This window comes from Muntiacus reevesi, chromosome 19 (assembly GCF_963930625.1).
Source record: "Muntiacus reevesi chromosome 19, mMunRee1.1, whole genome shotgun sequence".
NCBI classification, from domain to species: Eukaryota; Metazoa; Chordata; class Mammalia; order Artiodactyla; family Cervidae; genus Muntiacus; species Muntiacus reevesi.
The window spans coordinates 23,540,023-23,558,965 of NC_089267.1; positions in this window are offsets into that span (position 1 = coordinate 23,540,023).

The window sequence follows — 18,943 nt, forward strand, 5'->3', positions numbered from 1 at the left end:
ATTGCCCTGAACGTCAACATACAGACAGCCCAAGGTCACACCTAACACATAGACCCATCTCAAAACTCATTACTGGGCACTCCATTGCTATCCAAAGAGAAGAAATCAAGATCCGCTCACCAGAACACTGACGCAAGCTTCACTAATCAGGAAACCTTGACAAGCCAATCGTCTAACCCCACCCACTGGGTAAAACCTCCACAATAAAAGGAACCACAGACCTGCAGAATACAGAAAGCCCACTACAGACACAGCAATCTAAACAAGATGAAAAGGCAGAGAAATACCCAACAGGTAAAGGAACATGAAAAAAGCCCACCAAGTCAAACAAAAGAGGAGGAGATAGGGAATCTACCTGAAAAAGAATTTAGAATAATGATAATAAAAATGATCCAAAATCTTGAAAGCAAAATGGAGGTACAGATAAATAGCCTGGAGACAAAGATTGAAAAGATGCAAGAAATGTTTAATAAAGATCTAGAAGAAATAAAAAAGAGTCAATTAAAAATGAATAATGCAATGAATGAGATCAAAAACACTCTGGAGGGAACCAAGAGTAGAATAACGGAGACAGAAGATAGGATAAGTGAGGTAGAAGATAAAATGGTGGAAATAAATGAAGCAGAGAGGAAAAAAGAAAAAAGGATCAAAAGAAATGAGGACAACCTCAGGGACCTCTGGGACAATGTGAAACGCCCCAACATTCGAATCATAGGAGTCCCAGAAGAAGAAGACAAAAAGAAAGGCCATGAGAAAATACTCGAGGAGATAATAGCTGAGAACTTCCCTAAAATGGGGAAGGAAATAGCCACCCAAGTCCAAGAAACCCAGAGAGTCCCAAACAGGATAAACCCAAGGCGAAACACCCCAAGACACATATTAATCAAATTAACAAAGATCAAACACAAAGAACAAATACTAAAAGCAGCAAGGGAGAAACAACAAATAACACACAAAGGGATTCCTATAAGGATAACAGCTGATCTATCAATAGAAACCCTCCAGGCCAGAAGGGAATGGCAGGACATACTGAAAGTAATGAAAGAGAATAACCTGCAACCTAGATTACTGTACCCAGCAAGGATCTCATTCAGATATGAAGGAGAATTCAAAAGCTTTACAGACAAGCAAAAGCTGAGAGAATTCAGCACCACCAAACCAGCTCTTCAACAAATGCTAAAGGATCTTCTCTAGACAGGAAATGCAGAAAGGTTGTATAAACGTGAACCCAAAACAACAAAGTAAATGACAACGGGACCACACCTATCAATAATTACCTTAAATGTAAATGGGTTGAATGCCCCAACCAAAAGACAAAGATTGGCTGAATGGATACAAAAACAAGACCCCTATATATGCTGTCTACAAGAGACCCACCTCAAAACAAGGGACACATACAGACTGAAAGTGAAGGGCTGGAAAAAAATATTTCACGCAAACGGAGACCAAAAGAAAGCAGGAGTCGCAATACTCATATCAGATAAAATAGACTTCCAAATAAAGGATGTGAAAAGAGACAAAGAAGGACACTACATAATGATCAAAGGATCAATCCAAGAAGAAGATATAACAATTATAAATATATATGCACCCAACATAGGAGCACCGCAATATGTACGGCAAACACTAACGAGTATGAAAGAGGAAATTAATAGTAACACAATAATAGTGGGAGACTTTAATACCCCACTCACAACCATGGATAGATCAACTAAACAGAAAATCAACAAGGAAACACAAACCTTAAATGATACAATGGACCAGCTAGACCTAATTGATATCTATAGGACATTTCACCCCAAAACAATCAACTTCACCTTTTTCTCAAGTGCACACGGAACCTTCTCCAGAATAGATCACATCCTGGGCCATAAATCTGGTCTTGGAAAATTCAAAAAAATTGAAATCATTCCAGTCATCTTTTCTGACCACAGTGCAGTAAGATTAGATCTCAATTACAGGAAAAAAATTGTTAAAAATTCTAACATATGGAGGCTAAATAACACGCTTCTGAATAACCAACAAATCATAGAAGAAATCAAAAAAGAAATCAAAGTATGTATAGAAATAAATGAAAATGAAAACACAACAACCCAAAACCTATGGGACACTGTAAAAGCAGTGCTAAGGGGAAGGTTCATAGCATTACAGGCACACATCAAGAAACAAGAAAAAAGCCAAATAAATAACCTAACTCTACACCTAAAGCAATTAGAGAAGGAAGAAATGAAGAACCCCAGGGTTAGCAGAAGGAAAGAAATCTTAAAAATTAGGGCAGAAATAAATGCGAAAGAAACTAAAGAGACCATAGCAAAAATCAACAAAGCTAAAAGCTGGTTTTTTGAAAAAATAAACAAAATTGACAAACCATTAGCAAGACTCATTAAGAAACAAAGAGAGAAGAACCAAATTAACAAAATAAGAAATGAAAAGGGTGAGATCACAACAGACAACACTGAAATACAAAGGATCATAAGAGACTACTACCAGCAGCTCTATGCCAATAAAATGGACAACTTGGATGAAATGGACAAATTCTTAGAAAAGTATAACTTTCCAAAACTGAACCAGGAAGAAATAGAAGATCTTAACAGAGTCATCACAAGCAAGGAAATCGAAACTGTAATCAGAAATCTTCCAGCAAACAAAAGCCCAGGACCAGATGGCTTCACAGCTGAATTCTACCAAAAATTTAGAGAAGAGCTAACACCTATCTTACTCAAACTCTTCCAGAAAATTGCAGAAGAAGGTAAACTTCCAAACTCATTCTATGAGGCCACCATCACCCTAATTCCAAAACCAGACAAAGATGCCACAAAAAAAGAAAACTACAGGCCAATATCACTGATGAACATAGATGCAAAAATCCTTAACAAAATTCTAGCAAACAGAATCCAACAACATATTAAAAAAATCATACACCATGACCAAGTGGGCTTTATCCCAGGAATGCAAGGATTCTTTAATATCCGCAAATCAATCAACGTAATACACCACATTAACAAATTGAAAGATAAAAACCATATGATTATCTCAATAGATGCAGAGAAAGCCTTTGACAAAATTCAACACTCATTTATGATTAAAACTCTCCAGAAAGCAGGCATAGAAGGAACATACCTCAACATAATAAAAGCTATATATGACAAACCCACAGCAAGCATCACCCTCAATGGTGAAAAATTGAAAGCATTTCCTCTGAAATCAGGAACAAGACAAGGATGCCCACTCTCACCACTACTATTCAACATAGTGTTGGAAGTTTTGGCCACAGCAATCAGAGCAGAAAAAGACATAAAAGGAATCCAGATAGGAAAAGAAGAAGTGAAACTCTCGCTGTTTGCAGATGACATGATCCTCTACATAGAAAACCCTAAAGACTCTTCCAGAAAATTACTAGAGCTAATCAATGAATATAGTAAAGTTGCAGGATATAAAATTAACACACAGAAATCCCTTGCATTCCTATACACTAACAATGAAAAAACAGAAAGAGAAATTAAGGAAACAATACCATTCACCATTGCAACAAAAAGAATAAAATACTTAGGAGTATATCTACCTAAAGAAACAAAAGACCTATACATAGAAAACTATAAAACACTGATGAAAGAAATCAAAGAGGACACAAACAGATGGAGAAACATACCGTGTTCATGGATTGGAAGAATCAATATTGTCAAAATGGCTATTCTACCCAAAGCAATCTATAGATTCAATGCAATCCCTATCAAGCTACCAACGGTATTTTTCACAGAACTAGAACAAATAATTTCACAATTTGTATGGAAATACAAAAAACCTCGAATAGCCAAAGTAATCTTGAGAAAGAAGAAAGGAACTGGAGGAATCAACCTGCCTGACTTCAGACTCTACTACAAAGCCACAGTCATCAAGACAGTATGGTACTGGCACAAAGACAGAAATATAGATCAATGGAACAGAATAGAAAGCCCAGAGATAAATCCACGAACCTATGGACACCTCATCTTTGACAAAGGAGGCAAGGATATACAATGGAAAAAAGACAATCTCTTTAACAAGTGGTGCTGGGAAAACTGGTCAACCACTTGTAAAAGAATGAAACTAGAACACTTTCTAACACCATACACAAAAATAAACTCAAAATGGATTAAAGATCTAAATGTAAGACCAGAAACTATAAAACTCCTAGAGGAGAACATAGGCAAAACACTCTCCGACATAAATCACAGCAAGATCTTCTATGACCCACCTCCCAGAATATTGGAAATAAAAGCAAAAATAAACAAATGGGACCTAATGAAAATTAAAAGCTTTTGCACAACAAAGGAAACTATAAGTAAGGTGAAAAGACAGCCCTCAGATTGGGAGAAAATAATAACAAATGAGGAAACAGACAAAGGATTAATCTCAAAAATATACAAGCAACTCCTGAAGCTCAATTCCAGAAAAATAAACGACCCAATCAAAAAATGGGCCAAAGAACTAAACAGACATTTCTCCAAAGAAGACATACAGATGGCTAACAAACACATGAAAAGATGCTCAACATCACTCATCATCAGAGAAATGCAAATCAAAACCACAATGAGGTACCATTACACGCCAGTCAGGATGGCTGCTATCCAAAAGTCTACAAGCAATAAATGCTGGAGAGGGTGTGGAGAAAAGGGAACCCTCTTAAACTGTTGGTGGGAATGCAAACTAGTACAGCCACTATGGAAAACAGTGTGGAGATTTCTTAAAAAACTGGAAATAGAACTGCCATATGACCCAGCAATACCACTTCTAGGCATACACACTGAGGAATCCAGATCTGAAAGAGACACGTGCACCCCAATGTTCATTGCAGCACTGTTTATAATAGCCAGGACATGGAAGCAACCCAGATGCCCATCAACAGATGAATGGATAAGGAAGCTGTGGTACATATACACCATGGAATATTACTCAGCCGTTAAAAAGAATTCATTTGAATCAGTTCTAATGAGATGGATGAAACTGGAGCCCATTATACAGAGTGAAGTAAGCCAGAAAGATAAAGAACATTACAGTATACTAACACATATATACGGAATTTAGATAGATGGTGGCGATAACCCTATATGCAAAACAGAAAAAGAGACACAGAAGTACAGAACAGACTTTTGAACTCTGGGGGAGAACGTGAGGGTGGGATGTTTTGAAAGAACAGCATGTATACTATCTATGGTGAAACGGACCACCAGCCCAGGTGGGATACATGAGTCAGGTGCTCGGGCCTGGTGCACTGGGAGGACCCTGAGGAGTCGGGTGGGGAGGGAGGTGGGAGGGGGGATCGGGATGGGGAATACATGTAACTATATGGCTGATTCATGTCAATGTATGACAAAACCCACTGAAATGTTGTAAAGTGATTGGCCTCCAACTAATAAAATAATATTTAAAAAAAAAAAAAGAAAAAAAATAGATGTAGAAGGTAGGGGAAGAATCAAGTTCAAAAACAAAAATACATTGAAATGATAAGGACTACATTGTAAGGACTCATTCTCCTTTCTTATTTTTAGTTTACAAAGATCTCCTTATACTTAAAACTGCAGTTCTTTGAGTTGAAAGAAATTCCTATAACCACTAGATGTCATTGTGATGTAATTCAAATATTGATGGACAATAACATATCTGATAAGAATAAAGATTTAAGCAATTTTTCTGAAGGAGAAAACATGAAATGCTCTTTTTTAGAATTCATTTATTTTTTGCTTTGAAAGTTTTTAAATTTTTTTTATAGTTGACTTATAATGTTGCATAGTTTCTACTGCACAGAAAAGTGTATCAGTTGTACACACACATATATATATACTCTTATTTAGATTATTTTCCCATATACATCATTACATGGTATTAAGAAGTGTTCCTTGTGACATATACATGGTTAGTCCTTATTAGTTATATATTTTATAATGAAATATCATTATCTTGAAAATAATGACAAAACACTTCCTTCATCAAGGAAAGGCTAACGTTCTTTACTCTCTGTTGAAAAGAATGCTCCAAACCTTGGAAAAACAGTTAAATGTGGTTATTTGACATCATTCTAGTTTGACTGCCTCAGAAGATGCTGTTCATTCTACACATGTGCTTTAATTCTGAAACTTTCAGCTGCTATTTTTGTTGTTACCTGCCTAACTTTACATAGAAAAAAATAAATGTGTGAAAGCAGTTCAAGGTAAACCTTCAGGTGAAGAGGAAAGGGAGAAAGATAAAGAGGTCCTTATCTCATAATCCCTATTTTCTCTGTGAGTTAGAGTGAAAGTAGGGTGATTTTTTTTTTCTCAGATTGACAAAAAGAGGTGTGTAGCTGGTTCATAAAGAAAGATGAAGGTTTAATGCATTTTTTTGCACCTAATGGAAGAGTTTTATGGACTGTGTTATATGTTATAGATCTTACCACTTAAACACATATGTTGAATCCCTAACTCCCAATGTGACTGTATTTGGAGACAGGCTCTTAAAGAGGTAAGTAGGGTAAACGAGGTAATAAAGGTGGAGTCCTAATCCAATAGAACTAGTGTGCTTGTAAGAAGAAGTGGATACCTGGGACATGTATACAGAGAAGAAAGGCCTTGTGAGAACACAGTGAGAAGGTGGTTATCAATGAGCCAAGGAGGCCTGTCAACTCAGTCAGTTCAGTCACTCAATCCTGTCCAACTCTTGGCAACCCTGTGGACTGCAGCACACCAGGCCTCCCTGTCCATCAGCAACTCCTAGAGTTTACTCAAATTCATGTCCATTGAGTCAGTGATACCATCCAAACATCTCATCCTCTGTCGTCCCCTTCTCCTCCCACCTTCAATCATTCCCAGCATCAGGGTCTTTTCCAGTGTCAGTTCCTCCCATCCGGTGGTCAAAGTATTGGAGTTTCAGCTACAGCATCAGTCCTTTCAATGAATATTCAGGACTGATTTCCTTTAGGATGGACTGCCTGGATCTCCTTGCAGTCCAAGGGACTCTCAAGAGTCTTCTGCAACACCACAGGTCAAAAGCATCAATTCTTTGGCACTCAGCTTTCTTTATGTCCAATTCTCACATCCATACATGACTACTGGAAAAAACATAGCTTTGACTAGGCAGACATTTGTTGGCAAAGTAATGTCTCTGCTTTTTAATATGCTGTCTAGGTTGGTCATAACTTTCCTCCCAAGGTACAAGTGTCTTATAATTTCATGGCTGCAGTCCCCACCTGCAGTGATTTTGGAGGCCAATAAAATAGACCGTTACTGTTTCCATTGTTTCCCTATCTATTTATCATGAAGTGATGGGACCGGATGCCAAGATCTTAGTTTTCTGAATGTTGAGTTTTAAGCCAACTTTCTCACTCTCCTCTTTCACTTTCATCAAGAGGCTCTTTAGTTCTTCTTCACTTTCTGCCATAAGGGTGGTGTCATCTGCATATCTGAGGTTATTGATATTTCTCCCAGCAATATTGATTCCAGCTTGTGCTTCATGCAGCCCAGGGTTTCTCATGATGTACTCTGCATATAAGTTAAACAAGCAAGTTGACAATATACAGCCTTGAGGAACTCCTTTCAAGATTTGGAACCAGTCTGTTGTTCCATTTCCAGTTTTAACTGTTGCTTCCTGACCTGCAAACAGATTTCTCAGGAGGCAGGTAAGGTGGTCTGGTATTCCCATCTCTTTAAGAATTTTCCACAGTTTGTTGTGATCCACACAGTCAAAGGCTTTTGCATAGTCAATAAAGCAGAAGTAGATGTTCTTCTGGAACTCTCTTGCTGTTTTGATGATCCAACAGATGTTGGAAATTTGACCTCTGTTTCCTCTGCCTTTTTGAAATTCACTTGAACACCTGGAAGTTCATGATTCACATACTGTTGAAGCGTGGCTTGGAGAATTTTGAGCATTACTTAGCTAGCCTGTAAGAAGAGTGCAATTGTGTGGTTGTTTGAGCATTCTTTAGAATTGTCTTTCTTTGGGATTGGGTTAAAAACTAACCTTTTCCAGTTCTGTGGCCACTGTTGAGCTTTCTAAATTTGCTGGCATATTGAGTGTAGCACTTTCATAGCATCATCTTTTAGGATTTGAAATAACTCAACTGGAATTCCATCACCTCCACTACCTTTGTTCATAGCAAAGCTTCATAACGTCCACTTGACTTTGCATTCTAGAATGTCTGGCTCTAGGTGAGTGATCACACCATTGTGATTATCTGGGTTGTAGAGATTTTTTGTACAGTTCTTCTGTGCATTCTTGCCACCTCTTCTTAATATCTTCTGCTTCTGTTAGGTCCATATCATTTCTGTCCTTTACTGTGCCCATCTTTGCGTGAAATGTTCCCTTGATATATCTCTAATTTTCTTGAAGAGATCTCTAGTCTTTTCCATTCTATTGGTCTCATCTATTTCTTTGGATTGATCACTGAGGAAGGCTTTCTTATCTCTCCTTGCTATTCTTTGGAACTCTGCATTCAAATAGGAATATCTTTCCTTTTCTTCTTCACCTGTCACTTCTCTTCTTTTCACAGCTATTTGTAAGACCTCCTCAGACAGCCATTTTGCCTTTTTGCATTTCTTTTTCTTGGGGATGGTATTGATCTCTGCCTCCTGTACAATGTCACAAACCTCCGTCCATAGCTCATCAGGCACTCTATCAGATCTAATCCCTTGAATCTATTTGTCACTTCCACTTCCCTTAATCGTAAGGGATTTGATTCAGGTCATACCTGCATGGTCTAGTGGTTTTCCCTAGTTTCTTCAATTTAAGTCTGAATTTTGCAAACAGAAGTTCATGATCTGGGCAACAGTCAGCTCCCAGTCTTGTTTTTGCTGACTATACAGAGCTTCTCCATCTTCAGCTGCAAAGAATGTAATCAATCTGATTTTGGTATTGACCATCTGGTGATGTCCATGTGTGGAGCCTTCTCTTGAGTTGTCGGAAGAGGGTTTTTGTTATGACCAGTGCATTCTTTTGGCAAAACTCTGTTAGCCTTTGCCCTGCTTCATTCTGTACTTCAAGGCTATATCTGTCTGTTACTCCAGGTATTTCTTGAGTTCCTACTTTTGCATTCTAGTCCCCTATGATGAAAAGGACATCTTTTTTGGGTGTTAATTCCAGAAGGTCTTGTGGATCTTCATAGAACCATTCAACTTCAGCTTCTTCAGCTTTACTAGTTGGGGCATAGGCTTGGATTACGGTGATATTGAACGGTTTGCCTTGGAAACGAACAGAGATCATTCTGTTGTTTTTTAGATTGCATCCAAGTACTGCATTTCGGACTCTCTTGTTGACTATGATGGCTACTTCATTTCTTCTAAGGGATTCTTGCTCACAGTAGTAGGTATAATGGTCATCTGAGTTAAATTCACCCATTCCAGTCCATATTAGTTCACTGATCCCTGAAATGTCAATGTTCACTCTTGCCATCTCCTGTTTGACCACTTCCAGTTTGCCTTGATTCATGGACCTAACATTCCAGGTTCCTATGCAGTATTGCTCTTTACAGCATCAGACTTTATTTCCATCACCAGTAACACCCACAATTGGCATTGTGTTTGCTTTGGCTCCGTCTCTTCATTCTTTATGGAGTTATTTCTCTTCTGATCTCCTGTAGCATGTTGGGCACCTACCGACCTAGGATTTCATGTGTTAGTGTCCTACCTTTTTGCCTTTTCATACAGTCCATGGGGTTCTCAAGGCAAGAATACTGAAGTGGTTTGCCATTCCCCTCTCCAGCGAACCACGTTTTGTCAGAACTCTCCACCATGACCCATCCCTCTTGACTGGCCCTACATGGCATTGCTCATAGTTTCATTGAGTTAGACAGGGCTGTGGTCCATGTTATCAGATCTGTTAGTTTCCTGTGCTTTTGGTTTTCAATCTGTCTTCCCTCTGATGGAGAAGGATAAGAGGCTTATGGAAGCTTCCTGATGGGAGATACTGACTGAAGGGGAAACTGGGTCTTGTTCTGACAGGCGGGGCCATGCTCAGTAAATCTTTAGTCCAATTTTCTGTTGATGGGTGGTGCTGTGTTCCCTCCCTGCTATTTACCTGGGGCCAAACTATGGTGGAGGTAATGAAGATAATGGCAACCTCCTTCAAAAGGTCCCACGCTCACACTGGTACACTCGGTGCCCCCGGCCCTGCAGGAGGCCACTGCTGACCCATGCCTCTCCGGAGACTCCTGGACACTCACAGGCCATTTTGGGTCAGTCCCTTGTGGGATCACTGCTCCTTTCTCCGGGGTCCAGGTGTGCACTAGTTTCGGTGGCTGCATGGCGCTGGATGACTGTGAGGAGACACCCCATGGCCAAGGGCAGAGAAGCCCCAGCAAGAAGGTAGGGACTGGAGCGGCAGCTGCGTGGCGCTGGAGCGACTTTGAGGAGCTACACCACGTCCAAGGGCAAAGGAGAAGGCGCAGCAAGTTGGTAGGAGGGGTGAAACCACATTTAGGATCAAACCCCATACCCACTAGAGATGCTCAGAGGATTCAAACAAACCTTGTACACAATAGGACCCAGAGACCCCACAGAGACTGAGACAGAACCGGGTTTGAGTGTCTCCAGTGAAGGTACGGGTCAGCAGTGGCCTGCCGCAGGGCCTCCGGGTGCAGCAGACCTGGGTGTGGCATAAGCCCTCTTGGAGGAGGTCGCCATTAACCCCACCACAAAGCCAACAGGACTTACACAGGACTAGGAAACAGGCACTTGGAGGGCACAAACAGAGAGGCCTGAGGAAAAACCAAATTTTCTGATGCCTTGATCTTGGATTTCCAGCCTCCAGAACTGTAAGAAAATAAATCTCTATTGTTTAAGCCTCTCATTCTGTGGCATTCTTTTTAAGGCAGTCCTAGCAAATTAATACAAAGAGGTCTAAAGACACAGTTAGGTAAAGCTCACCTGTATATATTCTCTTCCCCTTCCTTACTAGGAAAATGTGACTTCATTAGGAGCAGCCCTGTGTCCAGTTTCTATATTCATACCGTCTCTTTGGCCACAATTGGAGGTTCTGGACAAAAACAAAGAAGTGTGCTGAGACACTTCTGAAACTGTTTTGCTTTCCTAATATAGGCATTGCCACTATTCTCCTTGTTACTTCTTTTATTTTGTCCTGCCTGTTGTATGTATTTGAGGCTGAAAATAGTAAACGGCTTTTGGCCTTGAAACAATCTTGGGATAACCATGAGGATTAAAGCTAAGTGATAAGGCTAGTGGAGCAGGAAGACAGAAGGAACTCAGAATACTAGTAACACAGGAGTTACTATACCAGCCCTGGACTGTCAATCTCTGGACTTATTATTCTTATTAAAAGAATAAACATCTTATTTAAGTCATTGTATTTGAGTATCCTTTGCATGCATTCAATTGCAGTCCTTGACTGATAGAGATGCTACATTTATAGACAGATTTACCGAAGACTGAAGTTTTGTCAGGAAATTACTGTAGAAACACTGAAGAATAAGTAAATTGAGTCAATTGACCACAGACTGATGGAAGTCCAACTAGAGTATAAAACATGGGAAAAGTAGAAAAGAAGATATATAAGGATGACACTGTTTAATTGGCAAAAAATAGAAGAAAAAAAAGAATCTCTAAATAAAGTTGAATACTATAAATGACTAGAAAAATAAAAGTGATGATCAGAAAAATATAGTGTTTAGTAGTTCATAATGGAATAGTTCCAGGTAGCAACAAGTTTCATGATCTAGCCAGAGGTAACAGTGGCTCAAGTAGAGGAAAGTAAAGCTCTCTAAAGTTGAGATCAAGGATACTGCCATCTATTAAAACGTAGCCAGCGATGACAAGGGGGCAATATAGAAGTATATGAGTGTAAAAGGAAGACTACAAGTCATATTCTAAAAGTGCTAATGATCATATGTAAATGTCATCAACAGGTAACAATGTGGAAGAGAAGAGGATAAGAGGATAGTTTAGCTAGATCACATGAATTTTAAGAGAATAAACATCCATAGAACAGGAGAGCAACAGGGGGATAAGCATACATATTTTCTCCCTAGTCTCTTAGTACATGAAGGCAGTTTACACCTATCTCCCCAATTTTCCCTTAAGCAGAGAGTCATGAAATGTTTACTAAACAAATAAAGGAGGATTACCTACTCAGTCATAACCATATTCATCCCTTCATGCAGAAGCCATCTGAATACCAGGAAGGAATTTATGATAGGTTTCTAATTCACTTCCCTAAGAAAGAGAGCAGGTTGCCATTTTTAAAAGGTGTGAGACTTGGAAAGATGAACCTAGGCTCTGATGTGTGTCCCTATCTTAATACATTTTCACATAATAAATACCTTTTCCTCTGAAGGGCCCATTTGATTGTGAATCTTTTCCTTCAGTGGAAATAACAATACTTTCCAGTTAGGCCTCACAATAGAACTTTCCTTCAAAGTTGCTTCCTGATGAGCACACAGAAAGCCAGAATACCCATTTCTAAAGTCAATCTCCTCTTTCTTAATTGACCTTTCAGTGAATCTTTGCAGAAGATTTGGTCTTGATTTTGTAGCCTCTACCACAACAAAGAACTGGCTTCCCTGGTGGCTCAGCTGGTAAAGAATCCACCTGAAATGTGGGAAATCCAAGTTTGATCCCTGAGTTGGGAAAATCTCTTGGAAAAGGGAACGGCTACCCACTCTGGTATTCTGGCCTGGAGACTGTATATCCATGGGGTCACAAACAGTTGGACATGACTGAGCAATTTTCAAAACAAACAAAAAAAAAGAACTGGAGAGACATATATTCATCTTTACCAAGACAAATTAAGCTATACCACCAAAAGTTTTGATTTCCAATTACTACACTGACACATCATTTTAACCCTAATTATGTAAAGTTCATCTTTCAGTGCCTACCTAACATTTCTCTTCTGAAATATAGCTAGAGAAGATACCATGGAATATTACTCAGCCGTTAAAAAGAATTCATTTGAATCAGTTCTAATGAGATGGATGAAACTGGAGCCCATTATACAGAGTGAAGTAAGCCAGAAAGATAAAGAACATTACAGTATACTAACACATATATACGGAATTTAGATAGATGGTGGCGATAACCCTATATGCAAAACAGAAAAAGAGACACAGAAGTACAGAACAGACTTTTGAACTCTGGGGGAGAACGTGAGGGTGGGATGTTTTGAAAGAACAGCATGTATACTATCTATGGTGAAACGGACCACCAGCCCAGGTGGGATGCATGAGTCAGGTGCTCTTGCCTGGTGCACTGGGAGGACCCTGAGGAGTCGGGTGGGGAGGGAGGTGGGATGGGGGATCGGGATGGGGAATACGTGTAACTATATGGCTGATTCATGTCAATGTATGACAAAATCCACTGAAATGTTGTAAAGTGATTGGCCTCCAACTAATAAAATAATATTTAAAAAAAAAAAAAAAAAAGAAGATACCAGATGCAAAAATACTTCTCTATTTGCTTGCCCTAGTTTACTGAATCCTTAATCTGGCTTTACCCTACCTCTTTCATCTCTGCTCATACTACTTTCTGCATGCTAAGTCGCTTCAGTCATGTCTGACTCTTTGCGATCCAATGGACTATAGCCTGCCAGGCTCCTCTGTCCTTGGGATTCTCCAGGCAAGAATACCGAAGTGGGCTGCATGCCCTTCTTCAGGGGATCTTCCCAAACCAGGTAGCAAACCCGGGTTTTCCACATTGCAGGCAGATTCTTTACGGTCTGAGTCACCAGGGAAGATCTAGTTGGTAAATAAAGGACAGTACACTGATCTTTGTTTTCCTTGCACAGCCAAATCCTTTTTAATTTCATCTTCTACCTGGAGTGCAACACCATCCAATCCTTCCCAGGTTTGGTTCCTTTTTATCGCACAGATCTCAGCTTAAAAATATCCTTGTTCAGAGAGACTTTCCTGACCACCTAAAGAAGCAAGTTTGTGCTTTTCTAGCACCATCAACGGTAGTTCCCTTTGGTAGGCTGAAAAATGGCCCTCTAAATTTGCCTACATCCTCAAAGTAGGTGAATATGCTACTGTATAAGGCAAAAGACTACATGTCATTCAGTTAAGAATCTAAGATGATTAGCCTGAACTAAACAAATGGGATGCAAAGTCAAGTGGGCCTTAGAAACCATCTCTATGAACAAAGCTAGTGGAGGTGATGGAATTCCAGTTGAGCTATTTCAAATCCTAAAAGATGATGCTGTGAAAGTGCTGCACTCAGTATGCCAGAAAAGTTGGAAAACACAGCAATGGCCACAGGACTGGAAAATGTCAGTTTTCATTTCAATCCCAAAGAAAGGCAATGCCAAAGAATATTCAAACTACCACACAATTGCACTCATCTCACATGCTAGCAAAGTAATGCTTAAAATTCTGCAAGACAGGCTTCAATAGTACATGAACCGAGAATTTCTAGATGCTCAAGCTGGATTTAGAAAAGGCAGATGAACCAGAGATCAAATTGCCAACATCCGTTGGATCATAGAAAAAACATAAGAATACCAGAAAAACATCTACTTCTGCCTTATTGACTACACCAAGTCTTTGGCTGTGTGGATCTCAACAAACTGTGGAAAATTCTTAAAGAGATGGGAATACCAGACCACCTTACTTGCCTCCTGAGAAATCTGAATGCAGGTCAAGAAGCAACAGTTAGAACAAGACATGGAACAATGGACTGGTTCCAAATTGAGAGAAGAGTAAGACAAGGCTGTATATTGTCATCCTGCTTGTTTAACTTATATGCAGAGTACTTCATGTGAAATGTCAGGCTGGGTGAAGCTCAAGCTGGAATCAAGATTGCCGGGAGGAATATCAATAACCTCAGATACACAGATGACATCACCCTTATGGCAGAAGTGAAGAACTAAAGAGCCTCTTGATAAATGTGAAAGAGGAGAGTGAAAAAGCTGGCTTAAAATTCAACATTCAAAAAACTGAGATCATGACATCTGGTCCCGTCACTTCATGGCAAATAGATGGGGAAACAATGGAAATAGTGACAGTCTTTATTTTCTTGGGCTCCAAAATCACTGCACATGGTGACTGCACCCATGAAATTAAAAGATGTCTGTTCCTTGGAAGAAAAGTTATGACCAACCCAGACAGCATATTAAAAAGCAGAGACATTACTTTGCCAACAAAGGTCCATCTAGTCAAAGCTATTGTTTTTCCAATAGTCATGTATGGATGTGAGAGTTGGACTATAAAGCAAGCTGAGCACCCAAGAATTGATTCTTTCAAACTGTGGTACTGGAGAAGATTCTTGAGAGTCCTTTGGACTGCAAGGAGAGCAAACCAGTCCATCCTAAATGAAAACAGTCCTGAATATTAATTGGAAGAATTGATGCTGAAGCTGAAGCTCCTATACTTTGGCCACCTGATGCAAAGAACTGACTCATTGGAAAAGACCTTGATACTGGGAAAGACTGAGGGCAGTAGAAGTTGACGACTGAGGATGAGATGCTTGGATGGCATCACCAAGTGGATGGACATGAGTTTGAGCAAGCTCTGGGAGTTGGTGATGGACAGGGAAGTCTGGCATGCTGCAGTCCATGGCGTTTCAAAGAGTTGGACAGGACAGAGTGACTGAACTCCAAACAAGTGGGTCTAATACAATCACAAGAATACTATATGATTCTATAAGCAGGAGGATCATGGTCAGAGAGAAGAAATATGATGATGGGAAAAGTTAGAGTTTTGCACTTTGAAAATGGAGAATGGGCCCATAAGTCAAAGAATGCAGGAGGAATATAGAAGCTGGAAAAAAAAACAAGAGAATGGTCTCTCCCCTAGATTCCCAGAGAATGCATAGCTCAGCTGACACCTTGATTTTGGCTCAGTGATATCTGTATCAGACAGTAACCTCCATAACTACAAGACAATAAATTTGAGTTAAGTTGTTGTTGTTGTTGTTTAGTTACTATAGTTATGTCCAACTCTTTTGTGACTCCATGGACTGTAGCCTACCAGGCTCCTCTGTCCATGGGACTTCCCAGGCAAGAACACTGGAGTGGGTTGCCATTTCCTTCTCCAGGGGATCTTTCCAACCCAGGGATCAAACCTGCATCTCCTGCATTGCAGGTGGAATCTTTACCACTGAGTCAGAAGGGAAGCCCTTTAAGTCACTAAGTTTTTGGTAATTTGTTATAGTGGCAATAGAAAACTAACACTCTGACACCTTTTTTATTTTATTCATTTATATATCATGAGTCTCTCCTTACTAGAATGTAAACTCTTTAAGGACAAAAACCTTGTGTTTTATACTCATTTCTGTTCACAGAGCTGTGCATGAAACACAGTAAGCACTCAATAAAATTCAATTGAATGAATAACACAAAATTTGCATTTTGTCTGCCAAAGAATTTTATTCTTTCTCTAGACTTCAAACTTTATGCTTTCTGCCTGGGAAAGGAAAAAGAAATGCTTGGCAGAGATAAAAGTGCATTGGCCATTTAAATCTCAGTATCAGAGGATTGTCATGCTTAGTGAATCCTATACTAACAATATGCTCCTTCTCATTTTGATTTAGCTCCCTTATAAAAAGGACAAGATGTTGCAATCCTTTTCCAAGGTACATGCTGTTGGGTTTTGAGTCTTCAGATCTCCATGTAGTCTATTAACTGGAGAGGTGACATAATTATCTTTAGAGCTATAAATGGTGGAGGAGCTGCCATCACCTTATCTGGAGTTAATTTGGAAATGAAAAATTATTTCATCATTGGTTATTTTTCTAGGGATATGTCAAAAATTCCTGGAAATACTTATTTTAAAATACACTTCAATATTTGTAGGTTTTAGCACATAAATATAGCAACCATTTTGCTTCTATTTTTAGACTGAGACACTATTTATGAACTTTCACGAGATGGATTCTGTAGACCATGTCAAAAACAACATTTCCAAGTTTCTTTAACCACTGACATAATTTCCCCTGGACCTATATACATCCAGAGCTGGGCTAAAGGAATACAGAGTTGAGAAGACTGAGAGTTAAGAGCTTTCAGTTTAAAAGTTAGCTTTTGTTGAAGATTCTCACCAGTTCTATTCTCATGGATTTCACTTATTTTTAACAAAAATCTCGTCAGTGGTTGATCTCAGTCTTGTCTATATTCAGTGTTTCTAATCCAATGGTTATATTCTGATTTAGTAAGAAATATTGAGAAACAAACAACAAAAAGCCCTAACCTTAGATTGTCAATGAGAAATTCAAAATAGAACATAAAAAGGTTATTTGGAAACATTCAACTTATATGTTAGAAACGCCATTCTGCCTCAAAAAAACCCAAGCTTAGTCAATAAATTTTGTAGGCTCTGGGTTTAACCATGAGAATCAATAAGAGACATATTTGGAAGATTTAAGCACAATATTATGGTTGCACTTTTTTTTTTAAAGAGAATTACAGAGCACAAATTTCCATTAATGACTGTGAATATTAATTCTCTCAGATTTATCATTTCAGCTTATTATTTTAAATTTGGTAAAGTCTTCTATGACCAGATCTAGTTATTTCTCCTTTTATAGTTTATCTGAATAAAAATATTAAGTAAAACATATAGGAAAATATTTTGCACCAGGTTTTCTCCATATCTGTTTCAATTCATGAATTCTAGTACAATCAGTCCCCTTAAACCCAGGGCCATAAGGATCCTACAAAATCTCACGTAGGAACCTTCTTGACAATTTTGACTCAGATTAAGTACTTCAAACTCCACCTGCCATCCATCCTCTCATAACATTTTATATTCATGATCTCTCCAATATTCATTACTTTGGCTTCATACTAGAATTTTTTTCCCCCTCATTCTATCCATTTTGAATTTATGAATTCTGGCTGGTTTCTCTTTCTCTCTCTTTCTCCTGCCTTCCTTTCTCTTTTTATGAAATTAGTACAAAAAAATTAAACAATACAATTGTTCCCAAAAACAAACAGACAAAATCAATAGCACTAGTGCATAGTGCTGCGTCTCTGGATTTCAATCTCAAGAATTCAGCAGGATAAACCTGCAGCTGATTCACCTAGATGATTCCAAAAGATGTTCCTCTTCAAGTTAGGCTGTTTATTTGAGAGTTTTGTTTCTTGAGGCAGGTCTGTATCACTATAAACCTTTTTTATAACTGTTTCTGTTGGATTCTATGGATTATAGAATGTTGCATTTTCATTTTCTATTTGTCTTGAGGTATATAATTCTTTGTTATTCTCTTTCTGCCTTTAGAATTCTCTCTTTAGCATTTGCCATTTTAAGTCTTGATGTGGGTCTGCTTGGGTTTATATCATCAGGGACCCTCTGCCATTCCTGTATCTGGATATCTGCTTCCTTCTTCAGGTTTGGGCTGTTTTAAGCCATAATTTCATCAAATATATTTTCAACACCCCTTTCTTTCTTATCCTGCTAGGATCCCTATCATGTAAATGTTGTCAAAGTTATGTTGTCCCAGATATCTCTTAAACAGATCTGTGTTTCTTTTTGCTCTTCTGATTGAATGATTTCCATTATTCTATCTTCTAGATCATTTATTCTATCTTCTAGATCTTTTGTGTCACTTAGTCGGCTATAATTCCTTCTAGTGTGTTTTTCATTGCGGTTACTGTATTCTTCAGTTCTATTAATTTTTATATTTTCTAGTTCCTTGTTAAATGTCTCACATATTTATCTACTTTTCCCCATAATTCACTTAGCATTCTTATTACTAGTGCTTTGAACTCTTTTTCTGATAAACTGTTTATGTTCGTTAATTTTTTTTTCAGGGGTTTTTCTCTTGCTCTTTCAGTTGAAACAAATTCCTGTGTCTTCTTATTTTGCTTAACTTTCTCATCTTCAGAAAACTAGGTGCAGTCATTACCTATTGTGCTCTTGCGGGGGTGCCCCTGTGGGAGCATCCTTTTACAGTTTGTGAATGCCCAGTGACTTTGGCGGAAAAGCTGGATCTGACATAAATACAATTTCTTTCCTTAGGGTGTGCGGCTAACTGTCACCTTGGGAGCAAGT